The sequence below is a fragment of the Ranitomeya variabilis genome, chromosome 1, assembly GCF_051348905.1.
Source record: "Ranitomeya variabilis isolate aRanVar5 chromosome 1, aRanVar5.hap1, whole genome shotgun sequence".
Taxonomy (NCBI): domain Eukaryota; kingdom Metazoa; phylum Chordata; class Amphibia; order Anura; family Dendrobatidae; genus Ranitomeya; species Ranitomeya variabilis.
In genome coordinates, this window is record NC_135232.1 from 293097233 (window position 1) to 293115454 (window position 18222).

At 42.9% G+C, this 18222-nt stretch overlaps 1 protein-coding gene across 1 annotated transcript in view; it reads right to left on the minus strand.

The window, feature by feature from the left end:
• CRYBA4 (crystallin beta A4) overlaps nucleotides 1-18222 on the minus strand; it is a 227314-nt gene that overhangs the window by 45838 nt on the left and 163254 nt on the right. The window lies entirely within an intron of this gene.

Sequence of the window (18222 nt, forward strand, 5' to 3'; positions counted from 1 at the left end):
CTGACCAGACACTGCAGTAACAACAAAGTATCGCATGATCAATTATTATGTTCTGTAGATTTTATATAGCAATCTTAAATGTGGCAACTGCTTCCTTTCCAGATGCCTGTATTTATACCATACATGTAAATGTATAGAAATGCCAGCACCGGACCAGTCTCCTTTTAAGAACAAATCACAACTTTTTTCTTTCATAGACAAAGTTCACATAAGCATAAAAAATCATCCGGAAAAACGATTTGTCATCTGTATGCAATGCATATGGCATCTGTTCTTAGATATCAGCAGTTATTAAAATATACAAGACCCAATACAGTTTCCTTTCTTAAAGAATTGCAATTTATCTGTAAAAATAGGATGCTATATGTTTGATCCGTATGGAATCTGATTTTTTTTGCTCACCCATAGACTTAATCATGCGACTCTCATCTGTCATACAGAAGAAAGTTGCAATTATTTTCATATACAGATTCAGTCCATGTGCAAAAACAAGCATCTGAACAGCCCAATAGAATAACATTGGTCTGAGTGCGAACTGCTTTTTCACAGACAGCACAAGGACAGAAAATATGGTGTATAAACCTGGGCCATACACTGATACATGACTTAAATACATACACACACGTAACAAAGTTGCCATGCAATAACCTTCTCCTCCTGTAATAATTCTAATTATTAATGACCAAAAGGAATTTCGCTAGGACTTTATTCACCGGAGTACAATTTATAGCTACCTATAAGTGATCTATTTTTTTTCCATTCAGTTTTACAAAAAGACCAAAAAAAGTGTTTAACCCATTCCTGACATGGCCATATATGCAAAGCGCTGAGGGAACTGCGTTCCCGCAAACTGCAGTACATGTATGCTGCCGCAATGCGCAGTCTCAGGCTGAGTGACGCCGCGATCAGGTGCGGATGTCAGCTCTATGTGAGAGCTGATACCATGCAGCAATGCCCAGGATTGGTGTTATCATATTGAAAAAATTATACCACTGTCATAAAGTACAATAAGTCATGAAAAAATCTCAGAATCAATGGGATCCGTTGAAGCGTTCCAGAGCTATAACCTCATAAAGTGACACTGGTCAGAATTCAAAAATTTGGCTTGTTCATTGAGGTCAAAATTGGCTCAGTCTCTAAGGGGTTAAAGTGGTAAAACTGACCTTGCTAAATAGATAAAATTATTGATAGTGTAAAAATGAAAATAGGTGATTGTATAAAAAGTGCCAAAATTGCTAAACATGGCATGAGGGAAATACCCACTAAATATAAAAAATATTATTATTACACAGCAGCTAAAAACCATTATTGCTAAAGATTATGTGTAACAAAGAACCGCTACGTATAAAGGTGTTAGGCAGGGAAAGTGCCATGTAGGTAAGAAGGAGAATAGTAAAAAGACTTGTGCATTAAGACCAAAATGCCATAGAATACAGCCCTACCTTAACTCTATAGAGGGTACATACATATAGGGATGTACCATATATAGCACATAGAAGGATCAAAAAAGGGGCATAATTGCCAATTCGCAACAAAAGAAATTATATAAAGCTCTTAATAGTCCAAATTATACAGAATATATAGCTCTTAATAGTCCAAATGTACTGAAGCCCGAAATTTGGGTATATAAAATGATGAGAGAGCATCCAAATGTAATTGAAGTGCCATATTCAGTCCCATACAGTAGAGGGCCCAAAGACGTGAAGCTCGCAGCCATCACTGTCATCATGATGAGAATGACAGAACCCTCTGGTATATAGTGCATAATCGAAAGTAAAAGAAACAGTAGTTAAAACACAGAAAATGACTAAAACTCCAATAGAGAACACACCCCATCCCCTCAAGGAATTTGCCTAGATTTGTGGTGAGAACCTTCAATTTCCCAGATGCTTCACAGATTTTTAGAACATTGAGCCATGAAAATAAGAAAAACAAATTTTTCCCACAAAAATTGTTTTGGCATGAATTTTGTCATTTTACCAAGGGTAGCAGGAGAAAATTGACCCCAAAATTTGTTGTGCAATTTCTTCTGAGTGTGCCAATACCCCATATGTGGGGGAAATCAACTTTTTGGACACACTGCCCAGCTCCGAAAGGAAGGAGTGACGTTTTGGAGCGCAGACTTGATGGAATGGTCTGACAATGCCATGTCGGGTTTGTGCCCGGGTGTGCCTAAACAGTGAAAACCTCCCACAAGAGACCCAATTTGAAAACTAGACACCTTATAGAATTTATCTAGATGTGTGGTGAGCACCTTGAACCCACAGGGGCTCCACAGAATTTAACAAAGTTGAACCGTGAAAAAAAACACCCCAAAATGTGTTGTGCAATTCTCCTGAGTATGCTGATACCCAGTATGTGGTAGGAAACTATTGTTTAGACACACTGCCAAGCTCCAAAAGGAATGAGTGATGCTTTGAAACACAGACTTTGACGGAATTGTTTACGGTTGCCATGACGCATTTGCAGATGAGGTGCCAGAGAGGAACCCCCCCACACATAAGACCTTATATTGAAATCGATCTATTTTCCTAGTGTGTAAATTTCATAATATATTGGCATATGTGAATTGTGTAGCGTGCATCAGGTTGGCATATATAAGTTCTGTAGCATGCATCAGGTTGGCATATGTAAGTTTTATAGAGTGCATCAGGTTAGAATGTGTAGAGTTCATCAGGTTCACATGCGAGTTGTGTAGAATGCATCAGGTTGGCATATGTAAGTTGTGTAGAGTACATCAAGTCGTACAGAAATAATTTTAGTAGTCCATGGATGAGTGGTAGATTCTAAAACAGTCTTTCATATACAGGACAGGTTTGTCGGGGCAGGTGTCATATTGTTAAGTGGTGTCTTTTCATGTCCCCCTTCTGTAACACTCTTTGCACCTTTTTGCTACCTTCCTCTATTTGTAGTTAGAGGAGCTTCACAGGGGAAATGTTGACCTGGTACAGCACAGGCACCTTTAGATCCAGATGTACTGAGCCCTTCCCCTTCCATATATTAGGGCATTGATCACTACCTCCTGGAACTGAAGGAAGGTCCTGGTGAGGCCTGCACATTGTGACAGCAGTTAATAGTAATACACTGCCATCTGTACGATGTGCATGGCCAGCCTCTTGTACCACACCTTAGCTTTTTACATGGCACTGTAGGGTTGGAGGACTTGATCATAGAGATCAGCTCCCCCCATGTTCTTGTTGTACCCCAGGACACTCTCTGGTTTGTGGTCCTGTGTAGATGTATCTCATGCACCGGTGGGAGTGCTGCATCTACCCTGTATAGTGGTCAAGAAAAGTACATCCCTCTTGTCCTTGTGCTTGACCACCAGCATGTTATCTCTATATTGAGCCCTGCTCTCACCTTTTTTGAGCAGCTTCCCAAGAAACGTCCTAGGGAGTCCTCTCTGATTTTTTTGTGCACAGTACTGCAAGCTGCAGTAACTCCAGCAGACAGGGATTTGAAAATTGGGATGCTGACTTAAAAGTTAGCTACGTAGAGGTGACAACCTTGATCCAGCAGTGAGTGCACTAGTTCCCATACAATTTTCCCACTCACTCCCATGACAGAGGGGCATTCAGGAGATTGAATTTGGGTGTCATTCCCTTCATAAACCCTAAATCTGTGTGTGTACCCTGAGATACTCTCGCATAGCTTATAGAGTTTAATTCCGTACCGGGCCCTTTTACTGGGTAGGTATTTTCAGAACTTGAGTGTATTAGAGAATCACCTACACAGATGTCCCTTTAGGGAATGTACTTCTCAGCAAACTTATGGCTGAAGTGATCAATGAACAGCCGAATTTTGAAAATTCGGTCATAGTTGGGGTCATTGTGCATTATCATTGTAATGCAAATTGTGACGTTGAGTCACTTCTCACTGCCAAGCTGAGAGATGGGATAGTCAAGGAGTCTGAGGTCAAAAGCCAGGAAGATACATCATAAACAGAAGGAAGAAACAAAGGCGTTGTTGAGGTCAGAATACCAGGAGGATAGCATATCAGAGCAGAAGAGGTTAAACAGATGTATAGTCAGAATGAAGTCCAAGGTCAGGCAACAAAAGATCTACAAACACATCGTAAGACACAGACAGACAAATCGCACAGTAGCTGAATGTACATCTGGCAGAGGTCTGGGAGTAACAGCCCAGTTAAGTAGTTTGGCAATCACCTGGGACAATGAACACTTGGAAACGGCCAGTATCTTTTAGTCTCAGATTGGACAGCCGGGTTGTCAAACAACACACTGACAGCTCAACATGCCCCTGTACCAAACTGAACAACTGAGCTGTCAGTAACTGCATCCCAGACACACTGGAGAGTGGAACTGTGACAGAACCCTCTCTTCTAGGGGGCCACCGGTCCCCCAGATTTCCCATATCTCGAGCTGGGACCAAGGATCTCTCCTCTCTACCATATTCCCTCCTTTGGATGATGTATTGGAAGGAATTTCAGACCCTACAAGAATCCACAACCCTCTGAATTCCACACTCCGAGCCACCTTCAACCGAATATGTAGTATTCACGTTCCAGGTCCATTATTGCTTATGCACCTTCAACCGAAACCGGAGGAGGTGGTGATGAGGGAGACAATGCCGAAGGGACAAACTCCTTTAATAGGGATTTATGACACATGTTAAGGATGCGAAGGGATGGAGAAAGCTTTAATCTGAATGCCACTTGATTGACCACCGCAATGATCTCATATAGACCAATAACTTTGGACCCAACTTTGCCAACGGCACTTTAAGTTTAATGCTCCTAAATGACAACCAAACCTTATCCACAATCATAAAAAAACAGGACCCTCTGAATGTCTTCTTTCAACCTTCCATTTTTGGCAAATCTAAGCAGTCACAATATTCTTTTGAATCTCCCTCCTAATGTTCCCAAGTCTCTGTACAGTGACCTCTAGCCTAGGACATTCAGAACTAATCCTAGAAAATTCACTAAAATGGGAATGAAAATCATAATTACAGAAAAACGGTGAGGCTCCAAACTCAGATACAGGCACAAACGAAGACCAGTCCTCGTGCCAAGCTGCCACAAAGCACCTTAAAATTTGCTCCAAAGAATGATTTGTCCTCTCAGTATTAACAATGATTTCAGAGTGTTAAGCAGATGAAAATGACAAGTCAATCCCGAGATTATTACGAAAAGCTCTTCAAAATTTAGAGACAAATTGTATTCAGACACAACGTTAAGAGGGATCCCATGTAACCTTAAAATATGAGAAATAAATGTGTCAGCTTTCACATTCTTAGATCCCGGACTGAATGTAATCAAAAAATTAAAGGGCACCTGTCACCCCCAAAATCGAAGATGAGCTAAGCCCGCCGGCATGAGGGGCTTATCTACAGATGTATCCTGAAAGATGAGAAAAAGAGGTTAGATTATACTCACCCAGGGGCGGTCCCGCTGCGGTCCGGTCCGATGGGCGTCACGATCTGGTCCGGGGCCTCCCATCTTCTTATGATGACGTCCTCTTCTTGTCTTCACGCTGCGGCTCCGGCGCAGGCGTACTTTGTCTGCCCTGTTGAGGGCAGAGCAAAGTACTGCAGTGCGCAGGTTCCAGGAAAGTTCTGAGAGGCCCGGCACCTGCGCACTGCAGTACTTTGCTCTGCCCTCAACAGGGCAGACAAAGTACACCTGCACTAGAGCCGCAGCGTGAAGACAAGATGAGGACATGATCCTATGAATATAGGAGGCCCCGGACCGGACTGCGACGCCCATCGGACCGGACCACCCTCCCAGGTGAGTATAATCTATCCTCTTTTTCTCATCTTTCAGGATACATCAAGAGCTTATCTACAGCATTACAGAATGCTGTAGATAAGCTATATATATTGAGCGTGGTGTACTTATCCAATAAATTAAATCTTATTTTTAGCTAAAAATAATAATAATATGCTGTAGATAAGCCCCTGATGCTGATGGGCTTAGCTCATCTTCGATTTTGGGGGTGACAGGTTCCCTTTAAACCTAGAAAAACAAGGACCATCTGGCCTGTTTAGGAGTTAACCTTTTAGCTGATTCAATGTAAGATAGATTCTTCTCATCAGTGACCAGAGGCCAATTTGACAGCAAGCAACTCATGATTCCTAACATCATAATTTCTTTCCACCGGAGAAACTTTTTTAGATAAAAAAAGCAGATGGATGCAGGTTAGTCAGAGTTTTGGGCCCCTGCGATAAAACTGTCCCTACTCTGACCTCTGAAGCAGGGCTGCCATCAGGGCATTACTGCCCGAAGTGGCGTATGGAGCCCCATGAGCAGAGGGGGCCCGCATCGGGCCCATCTCTTCTGCTCATCAGGCCCCAGCGGCAGGATTTTGCCGGTTCAGTTAAACTCTATTGCTGTGTGGACCCGCACGGCAATAGTTAAAAGACGCCAGCCAATCGGAAGCTGGCAGCTGACATCAGCGCGCACGTCGCCGGCGTATGACATCATTGTCATTCGCCGACGAGTGCGTGCTTGAAATCCCTGGGGTTGAACTTCGGCACTGGAGCATGGCCAGGTAAGGAGAAAGTTTTTTTTTTTTTTTTTTAATTGAAGGCGGCAAGCCGGAGGCAGGATGTAGATAAAGTGGCAGAATGGAGACACGGGGGCAGGATGGAGACATGGGGGGCAGAATGGAAACACAGAGGGCAAGATGGAGACACGGGGCAGGATGGAGACGAGGGGGCTGGATGGAGACATGGGGCAGGGTGGAGACACGGGGCAGGATGGAGACACGCGGGCAGGATGGAAACATATGGGACAGGATGGAGACAGATGTGGCAGGATGGAGACAGATGGGGCAGGATGGAGACAGATGGGGCAGGATGGCGATACATGGTGAAGGATCATGGGGCAGGATAGTGACATGGCGTAGGATGGAGACACATGGTGCATAGTGTTGAGCATTCCGATACCGCAAGTATCGGGTATCGGCCGATATTTGCGGTATCGGAATTCCGATGCCGAGTTCCGATATTTTTGTGATATCGGAAATCGGAATCGGAAGTTCCCAGTGTATGGTTCCCAGGGTCTGGAGGAGAGGAGACTCTCCTTCAGGCCCTGGGATCCATATTCATGTAAAAAATAAAGAATAAAAATTAAAAATATGGATATACTCACCCCTCCGACGGAGCCTGGACCTCAGACGTGCAACCGGCAGCCTCCGTTCCTAAGAATGAGCGAGTGAAGGACCTGCGATGACGTCGCGGCTTGTTATTGGTCACATGAGCGGTCACATGAGCGGTCACGCGACCAATCACAAGCCGCGACGTCATCGCAGGTCTTTCACTTGCTCATTCTTAGGAACGGAGGCTGCCGGTTACAGCGGTTACTAACAGGGCGCGTCAGAGGGTGAGTATATCCCTATTTTTTATTTTTATTCTTTATTTTACACATGAATATGGATCCCAGGGCCTGAAGGAGAGTTTCCTCTCCTTCAGACCCTGGGAACCATCCAGGATACCTTCCGATACTTGTGTCCCATTGACTTGTATTGGTATCGGGTATCGGTATCGGCAATATCCGATATTTTTCGGATATCGGCCGATACCATCCGATACCGATACTTTCAAATATAGGAAGGTATCGCTCAACACTAATGGTGCAGGATCATGTGGAAGGATGGATATGATGAAGACAGATGTGGCAGGATTATGGGACAGATGGGGCAGGATCATGGGACAGATGGGACAGGATCATGGGACAGATGGGACAGGATCATGGGACAGATGGGGCAGGATAATGGAACAGATGGGGCAGGATGGATACGATAGAGACAGATGGGGCAGAATCATGGGACAGATGGGGCAGGATCATAGGACAGATGGGGCAGGATGTGACATCACATGAGGTAGAATGGATACTCATGAAGGCTGGATGGGAGAACATATGGCTGGAGTCAGGAATGAGGCACATGGGGGCCAGGATGGAGGATATTATTATCATAGGGGCTAATTAAGGGATATAATTACTGCAGTGATGAATTTATTTTATTTTTGGAGGATACTGTTTTAAATGGGGGGGGCGGTCCTGTTACTGTGCAGAGCGACACTATGTCGCCTTTTTTTCTTCATCTGGTGTAGTGTAGAAGTTGGGAAAAAAATAAGTAATGTGTTCTGCAAGTGGCTCTAGATAACTGTGTTTTTTCCTGCAGAGACGAGCCCTGGCTGGAAGAAGTGATGTCTGTGCTGAATGAAGATGAAAAGTGAAGATGAAGGACTTCACATAGAGACGTCACTGTTGAGTCAGAATGTTACCTGTACACTGACACTATACACTGTATACTATATACAGAGGTCTTGTTTACAATGTCACTGGTGATCACTGCATTACCTGTACACTGACACTATATACAGAGGTTCTGTGTACAATGTCACCAGTGATCACTGTATTACCTTTACACTGACATATACAGAGCTCCTGTGTATAATGTCATTGATCACCGTATCACCTGTAAACTGATACTGTATACAGAGCTCCTGTGTATAGTGTCACCGGTAATCACTGTATTACATGTACCAGGACACTGCATACTAAATCCAGATCTCCTGTGTATAATGGCACTTATGGTGATTTTAGTATTGTGTTTTATTATTAATGATCAGTATTGTAGTATTCATTCACTATGTGGTGGTAATATGTTGTCTGGCCATGGTGTGGCAGTATTTGTTCCTTGTATGCGCTGTTATTTGGACACTATGTTGTGGTAATATGTGGTCTGGTCATGGTGTGATGGTATTTGTTCCTTGTATGTGGTATTATTGGTCACCATGTGGTGGTAATATGTGGTCTGGACATGGTGCGGTGGTATTTGACCCTTGTATGTGATATTATTCAGTCACTGTAGTGGTAATATGTGATCTGGTCATGGTGCGATGGTATTTGTCCCTTGTATGTGATATTATTATTTTAAAAGTTGAAAAATAAAAAATATACCTAAATTGTATTGCATATTGTAACAAATGTTTAATAGGTTAGACTAGAGTAGGGCCCAGCCAAAAGAGTCTACCTTGTTGTGGTGGTAGCTTAAAAAATCCTTTGGCCAAAACAAAAGCTGCTGGCTATGTGTGTGATCTGGTGATAGAAACTGCTAATGTGTGATTGGTGAGGAGGTTTTGGAGATATGAAGTTTTTCTATGAGTGGGTGGTGGGACTGTGGAAGGTTCGAGGCGTGGAGGCGGGGCTGGGGTGGTGCCTGGGCAGAGTCTCAAGGGGACCCGAAAATATTGCCAGTATGGGGCCCCGAAATTCCTAGTGGCAGCTCTGCTACGAAGCATCCACCTCCACAATGAATGGTTCTTGAAGATCAGATGGGATCAGAATGGCAGCAGACATGAAAAATACTTTTAATTTTTCAAAAGTCCTAATAGCAACTGGAGGCCAAAGCTTGAGATTCCCCCCTTACAAATAAGGTCAGTAAGCTGTTTAGCAATCTGAGAAAAACCCTTGATACATTTCCTATAATAGTTGGGGAAACCCCAAAAATGCTGCAAAGCCTTAAGATCACAAGATTGAACCCAATCAATTTTCGCCAGCACTTTCCTAGGGTCCATTTTAAACCCATCTGCTGACAAGATAACCCTCAAGAATGAAATTTCCTGAACAGAAAAAAACACATTTCTCTAATTTAGTAAACAGAGTTCTCCCTCAATCTCCGTTACAGAAACATTAACATGTTCCTAGTGAGAGTCCATTAGTATATCATCCAATTAAATCAAAACATATCTTCCAATACAATCAGAGAAAAGATCATTCATAAAATTTTGAAACACAGCAGGTGCATTAGATAATCCAAATGGCACAACAAGGTTTTCAAATAGACCCTCAGACGTTAAAAACATCGTTTTCCAGTCATCAATAGTGTTGAGCGATACCGTCCGATACTTGAAAGTATCGGTATCGGAAAGTATCGGCCGATACCGGCAAAGTATCGGATCTAATCCGATACCGATACCCGATACCAATACAAGTCAATGGGACTCAAGTATCGGACGGTATCCCTGATGGTTCCCAGGGTCTGAAGGAGAGGAAACTCTCCTTCAGGCCCTGGGATCCATATTAATGTGTAAAATAAAGAATTAAAATAAAAAATATTGATATACTCACCTCTCCGACGCAGCCTGCACCTTATCGAGGGAACCGGCAGCGTTCTTTGCTTAAAATGCGCTCGTTTACTGCCTTCCGTGACGTCACGGCTTCTGATTGGTCGCGTGCCGCCCATGTGATCGCGACGCGACCAATCACAACAAGCCGTGACCTAATTTTCAGGTCCTGAATGCCTAATTACTATCCCGTTTTTACATGACTGATCCCGTTTTTACTATCCTGTTTTTTCCTATTATTAGACCTGACCATTTCCACTGTAACCCCATTCAACTTAAGTCTTATTTCTCATTCCCAAGGCTGACACTTATGCTAACTGTATTATTCACAGCAAAAAAGTGAGAAGTAAACTAAAACATAACTAAATGTGTATTAAAATATAGCCACACACTAATAAAAATTAGTCTTAACTCAGATGTTAGGAATATCAATAATATAATCTGATCAGATAAAGAGAAAAACAGTAATACAATCGGATAACAATCGCTGTATGTGCGAAATATAGTGGTTTGCTTGGGGTAAATATTCTGAATATACAGACATGACAGTGGTCAAACCATACAGAGTACAGGTATCCCAGCTTGTAAGCATAAACCACACAGGAATGAGTTAAAATCAGAGTGGCGGCAATTGACAGTGATTAGATGTCACCCAGTCTGCTATTCAACCTCATCCAACAGCATAATCTTGGTGAGACATAAACCATATAAAATAACCGAACAGTCTCACCCATTCAGGTGATCAGAACGCCAGGGTCAATCAGTACCATGGCTTTATGGTCATCCCAAAGCAATAACATGGTGGGTTCTAAATTTCCCTAAGATCTAATGCTTTAGTGACCCTCAAGTCCCGGTAACTCCCAAACTTACAAGGACAGTCCATAGCTTTTATCTATTTACTTCTTCTTATGAAAATCACTGATGGAACACTGATAGTAAAAATTGACACACTGACCAAACACTGATAACCTTGGATGAAAAACACTTATGACTAATCGTGTTTTTACGTATAATAAAAATCAAAGAAGTCTAAATGAGGCTTTAATCTCCAAGTTGCTACACTGACAAATATAATCAGGCTTAACATCAGGATGTTTGAGGACAGTGTATAACCATATGAATGTCTGCAGAGGCCATTGGCTAATACCTTGTACTTAGGAATCCAGAAGTAATATGCTGTGTTAATAACAACCAGCTAAGTATGTTGGAAGTTTTAGGGGCAATCAACCACAAATAGCATTGCCCAAATGCCACCACTCAGTTATATAAGGACATGGGAAAAGCAGCCATTTATAATTTACATGAATATATCATCTCATGACACTTTTCTGATGTTATGATTGCTTTTCCTGGCTGTGTGTACTGAACTTGTATCAATTTTATCTTATTTTGTGTGTTTATACAAGGTCTAAGAAGAAGGTAAAATGAGAAAAAAGTTTGTGGAGCTCCCTGCATAAAAAAAATATCATGGGGGTGTAAGTCGTGTACTAGGGGGTGTTCTTCAGGATACAGTGGATTGACGGGTGAGAAAAAACAACTCCTACACAGTCCACACTACGTAACTATTTTACTTAATTATGAGGGTAACTTAACCAGACAATAGAAAATATTTAAAAAAAAATACATTACACAGACATTTAGCCAGATGGCTGAAACCTCTGTGATTTACAGCATGGCACCCAAACGATCTGTACCTACTGTATTTTCTATAAATCTACCTACTAGCGTGCCTGTCTAAACCGGTCACCTGTTTACACCATGGAGGTTGGATCAATTATATGAGTGTAACGCACAGGCTCGCCTACGGTACAGCACAGCAGTTTACAAGCTTACAAACATTTACTTCTATTCCCCAACCAAATATCCCTCTCCTGTCACGACGTGACCTCAGTGGAATAGTTGGTCCTCAAATATATTGAAAATACCCCAAAATTAACCATCTGTATCAACGAATTAGCCATGAACAAAGTATATTGAAGTTGAACAACTGCCCGATATTATAATGTTCCACAGAAACTCTCTCTTCTGAAACAAAAGGAAGTTCAAGTTTGGTCTGGGGTCCACTGCGTGCCATGTCAGCAACTAGATGTAGATTAAGTTTCTTTGTTATGAAATAAACAGGAAACGTGGCAACAAATCTGAAAGTTCTGAACTCTGATTTTGGCAATAAAACATGGCCTGAAGAGTCAATATGTCTAACTATCTAACTACAGGTTCTATCCCAGCCTTCAGTCTTTTGGTGCCAGAATGTAGTGTGGTGTGTGCAGTTACTGCACTAGTGTTCTTTCCGACCCGGGTATGCTCTAGACAAACAATCGGTATATACGGCCGGATGCGGTGCCCCTCCAACAGGTGAGCGATACCGTTGTTGCTTGTGGCTTAACTCAGTGGCATCCAACATCTCTCACGCTTTGTCCCGGCCTTTTCAGTCACTTGCAGCGTTCCTAGCAGAAATCTCTCACATCTGGACAGGTGCTGGTCATGGACAAGATCATCTCCAATCTGTCACTTTTCTGGTCTCAGTGAGATGCTTCCATGAGAGGATGTTGTCAGATTCCTCTCCAGCACCAGCACATCCTCTCCCTGTTCTCATTAGCTGCTGACTGCACTTTAGATGGCCGCACTTCCTCTTCCTGTGTTTCATATCTGTCACATTGTAGTCCCACCTACTGACATGTTATAAGCATATCACAGTCTTTCAGCAATGCTTAGATAACATGACATCTTGTGACCGAATAATAACATTTACTGTCGAGAAGCAAATATATTTACAACAGGTACATTGTTATACAGGTGTGGATACGGGTATACACCATTATACCACTCTGGTGAGCCAAAACACATCTCACAGGAGTCCCATCCCACCTGTGGGACCCTGACCCTCAATAGCAGTCACTCATAGGAGAGGTGACTGTGCATGCAAGTGACCATCTCCGATGAAATCTAGGGAACTCACAGAAATAGCCTCCTTTACAATACTTACCCCTCTCCATTATTATGCCAGCATCCAGCTACATCTCTTGGCCTATCTGTAGCTCCACACAGCAGCCTGAAATTAGAATAAAGCCTATAAAGTCAATGGTAGAGCAGAGAGCCAAAAGCTACATTACACCCACTGGTTTATTAGTTCCCCTGATTGTTTTAATGACCTGATCAAAACCTCAGATATTTGGTAGCAGCCTCAAGATCTTCAAGATAATGAAGGCTTATGGCACATGCTTTCCATGCCCTCCTTGCAATGCAGCCTAGAATTAATTTACTGAATGATATTATCTCTGTGAGAAATCTTCAAGGATTGTAGAAATAAATGAGTTTTGTGAGCATCACAACAACTCAAGGGTTCTGTCTACGTAATTATTTTCCTCAATAGGCCTAAAATCTATTATTTTCTCTTTTCTAAACTGGCCCTACTTAATAATAATTGAAGACGTGTATCAACCAGACCACGACTGTCCTGTTATGATATATTAAGGAAAATAATGTATTTTTAACCCTCTCAAAAGAAGATTCTCATTGCCCTATTCTGTTATCTTTGGCTTATCTTTCCAGTTTAAAAAGTTCCTCTCCCCTCAGCAATAACAATGTTTCAGTTAGTGACAGTCACTCAATTTTGAATATAAAGAGGAAGTAATAAATCTGCCTCTTAAAGCATCTTTCTGGAGGGAGTGTTCCTTTGGCTATGATGATGGGTCTAAAAAGTTGTACTTATCATGATAAATAACTGATCAGCTCTAGTTATCATGGTGACATCATTGGCCAGTGCACCTCTGTCCATTCCAATTTAAAGCAGCAACAAGGCTTTGAGGGAACACACAGGCTAGATAAACAGCTATTTTTTAATTATGTTTTGGGGTCAACATAACTAAAATAGTAGACTAAAAAAACAGGCTAAATGTTTTTATCTTTGAAACCGAGTTCAGCAAGATGTCTTAGATTTAAGCTGGATAGAAAAATCTTAGTCGGTGCTCTGGTGTGGGTGGATGAGGTGCCTGAGTGGGGTTCCAATCCGTATGTGTAGTAGTAGTAAAACTCGTCACTCAAGAGGGTACGTGGCAAAAAATTGTGAGTTTATTTACAATAGGCAAGTCCTTAGAAAACAGCTGGTGGAGATGATGTTTCGGTCACATTGGACCTTCGACAGATCAATGCTGTTCCTGGTTGTGATGGAGAGTGAGTAGGTAATACCCACTGTGGCCAGATGGTAGAAGAGCTACTAGGAATATCTGCGCTGAGGTATTGTGACAATAGTCACTATAAGAGGATGCTTTTATGGGCTAAGGCTAGATTTTATGCTGGGCTAAAGCTCTTTCATACGATCCCAAAGACGATCATTGAGATTGGCAACTGGGAACTGTGGAAGGTGGAGAAGTAAAGTAAACTTCTCATATGCCTAAAATTATTACATAGTGACACAACTGTTGTGCCAAGTGGATTGTCATCTTCGAGTGTAATTTTCTGGACCTTGATGACAGTCTTGAAGTTCACTTGCCAATGGTGTAAAAATGTCTTGTTTCTTACTTAAAAACAAATACAGTACTATTATGGCAGGTGTTTGCTTGCATGGTTTCAGCAAAAAAATCTCCCATTCTTGCAACCGATGGCTTTTATATTGAAGAGATTTCCACTAAAATGACACTCCAGTCCAAAGTTGAATGATTAATTTGTAAATCAAAATCAGGGAGACGTTTCTGGCTTTATTCCCCTCACGCAATGACCATTTTACATTTTTTCGATTTTTGCCCCCTTCTTCCAAGAGCCATAACTTTTTATTTTTCCATCAATATGGCCATGTGAGGGCTTGTTTTTTGTGGGACGAGTTGTAGTTTTGAATGGCACCATTGATTTTACCATATAGTGTACTGGAAAATGGGGAAAAAAAATCCAAGTGTTGTGAAATTGCAAAGAAGTGCAATTCCACAATTGTTTTCTGGGTTTTTTTATTTGCCTAATTCACTATATGGTAAAATTAATCTGGAAATATGATTCTCTCGGTCACTGCGAATACACAGATACCAAACATGTATAGTTTAGTTTTTATTTAAATGGTGAAAAAAATTCCAAAATTTGTATGAAAAAAAGTTTTTGCATTTGTTGCGATCTGTATCGTTTCTGTCGTTTCCATTTTTGGGCTCTGGGGACCTATGATGGCTTAATTTCTTGCACCCTGAGCCAATGTTTTTAGTGATACCATTTTGGGATAGATAATGATGTTTTGATCACCTCTTGTTGCAATGTTGCCAGAATTACAGTTTTTGCTTCAGTACTACTATGTATAACAGAAATCACGATCTTCTATGAATGCCAGCTTCAAGCTGGCATTCACAGGAGTAACGTAATAAAGGGCACGGGGTCTTCTGCAAACCCCCGTTTGTCATGAAAGCCCATCAGCACCACGTGATGAATCGGTTATCTGCCCTTCGTTGAAAAAGTAGGAAATGGAAAAAAATGTTCTAATCAGTGATGCAGCCCTATTTTTAGTGAGCTATACAGCGTAAAGCAAAAAAAGTTGTGAAAAGTCATCTTTAAGTAAGGGAGATTTTTTTTGTATGTCAGCATCAAACATCAATAAGAGTAAACATCTTTTGTTATTATATTTTTTTCTGGTGATCCATATATACAGTGTCGAGCATAAATGAGTGCACTGAGTCGCCCGCCAGGGCCGTGGGGTACTCGGTACCGGGTCCTGTGTTCACAGGGGGATGTCACGGTGGCTGCGACCCAGTCCGTGGCCCTGGGTGCCCATGTTAAAGGGGGAAGGTCTTAAAAGGGAATAAAGTTTGCGTTCGTGATGCCACCTGTGGTATTCGGTCAGTGGGGACCAACGCTGCTTTAAGGGGTCCTCTGGGGTGATGTTATGGCAGCTAGATGGTATAACTTCTCACAGGTGAAGTATGTCCCCAGGGCTCCCGGTGTGTAGATGGAAGATGGTGAGGAGTGCAGTAAAGAATGAGGACACAGGTTTGCAGTCTCTTTACCTTGGTTTACTGAAGACTTCACCCGGAGTCCAGAGCACCAGATCACAGGGCAGGCAGAGTCAGGCCGGCTTGAAGGCAAGTTAGGAGTCCCCTTACCCAGGTGGAAATCAAAAGCCTTCCTCTAGCGCCGTGGTGTTGTAGTTCCTTATGGCTTAAAGCTCCACATAAGGTCATCACAGATGTTATCTTTCTCTCTGTCCCCCGGGTAGGGTAGGACATAACCCGTATGACTGGTGGCTTGAGGCTGTTTATAGGGACTCTAGCACGCCCCGGCCCCTGAGGGGTGCCACCGTGCCTCCTGGTTGTTAGGTCAGACAGGTAACTTGGAGTTCAGCTGTCCTGCTGGTCACTGATGTAAGCCATAGAGGTCCTTACACCCTCGGTGTTTCGGCTACCGGTGTCTGCGCCTCAGAAGGAGGCAGACTGCTCGGGGCTTGTCTCTCCCTGGTATTCTCTCCTGTGCTTTGCTCTCCTGCACGCTCTCTGCAATGTATTCGGCTTTCTCAATGTCTCTTTCCAGGAGCTGCCGCACTGTGGTGGCACAGCTCCGTAAAACCTTCTGCTGCCTCAGACTGATCCAGTCCATCTCCTGACTGGACCTTCCTGCAACTCACTAACTTTCCCTACAGACTACCAGTTATATATGGGGGTTCACCTAGCAAGTAAGATCAAAAGCTCCCCCTGGTGGCTGTAACGAATGGAAACGGAGGCACAGGAGTTGAAGTTCACATTCGTTTTTATTTAGGTTTAATGTGGAACCTCGGGACCACAGTCCGGGGGGCTCCGAAGGGGGCGTGACTACGTGAGCCCCAGACACCCGTGGTAAGTCCCCTCGAACAGGGACAGAATGGGAGGCCTGGGGGACACGGGTGCTACCTCCAGTTAGACCCTGAACTCGTTGCAGCTGTCCCAGAGGGACAATCGGACAAGCAGGGTTAGCGGGAGACATGGAGCTAACCAGGTGATACCAGGTAAACGGGTAGAAGCTGATTCCAATGGAACTGGTATTGTCTGGAGATGATGATGGTGGATTTTGCGGGACGAGACGGGATGCTTGGATAGAACAGTTGTCGTCCTGGATCGCCGGGTAACTGGTAACTGAAGATCTGTGGAAACAGACAGTATAAGTGGAATACAAGCGAAAGCACTTCAGAAACAGGAGCACATGCAGACGGGAACCGGATGTAAGCAACAGTGGATACTTGTTGCTCCGGCGCCCTACCTATGGTGGAGGGGCTAGAAATAGCAAAGGAAAACACACCATTGGCTGGAAGCATATTTTGAAAAATGCGCGCTGTCACTTTAAGAGACTGGGAACGAGCGCACGCGTGCCCTAAACACTTTGCCTGAGAAGCAGCTGGAAGCACGCCAGGAAGCAGGAGAGGGAGGAGGAGGGGGAGCTGCATCCTGACAGCTTGGAGCCGGCACAGAGCAGGATTCCTGACGGGGACCCTGCAAAGGTACAGAGACAGGACCGGGTGTAACAGTGGCCTGGAGTGTGAATGTGTTGCATGTTTGTGGTACCTGGTTGCAGTTATCCCTTCTTGCCTTCAAGCGTATCATCACTCTCCCCGTGAGGAAAGCAATGCTACTGTGACAACCAGGACACTGGGGCGCCACGGCACCCCTTTGAAAAATCAATACCTCACAATACCCACTTCCTTATTTTTCTATTTTACATACGTGTCTCACATAATTCATAGTCCCTTCAAACTTTCCACGTTTTGATGACCTATCCCTACACCATCTCATAACTACCATAAAGTACCGCAGTGAGGGATATTAACTAACCAAGATATGCTAGAATTCTGACTCAGTTTGCATGACTTGCACAAAAATATTTTGTATACAATCTAGACAATTTTGGAAAAATGTCTAGAAAAGGGGTCATGGTTAAAAATAAATGTAAAATGCGCTAGCTTTATGAACATTACGTTCCATAATTTTGGCTCACTTCATAGGTATAAAGCCAGCCAAGAGATGGCATAAGGATGAGAAGAGTATCAAACATGACTCAGATGCATCAATTTATTAAAAAGTGTCAGGGCAGGGACTGTGATACATTTGGCACAGTTTGTGCCTGCCCAATATTGTTTCAAACTGTCAGAATTTAAGACTATATTCATAAATCTCCAGGTTTTGAAATTAAGAA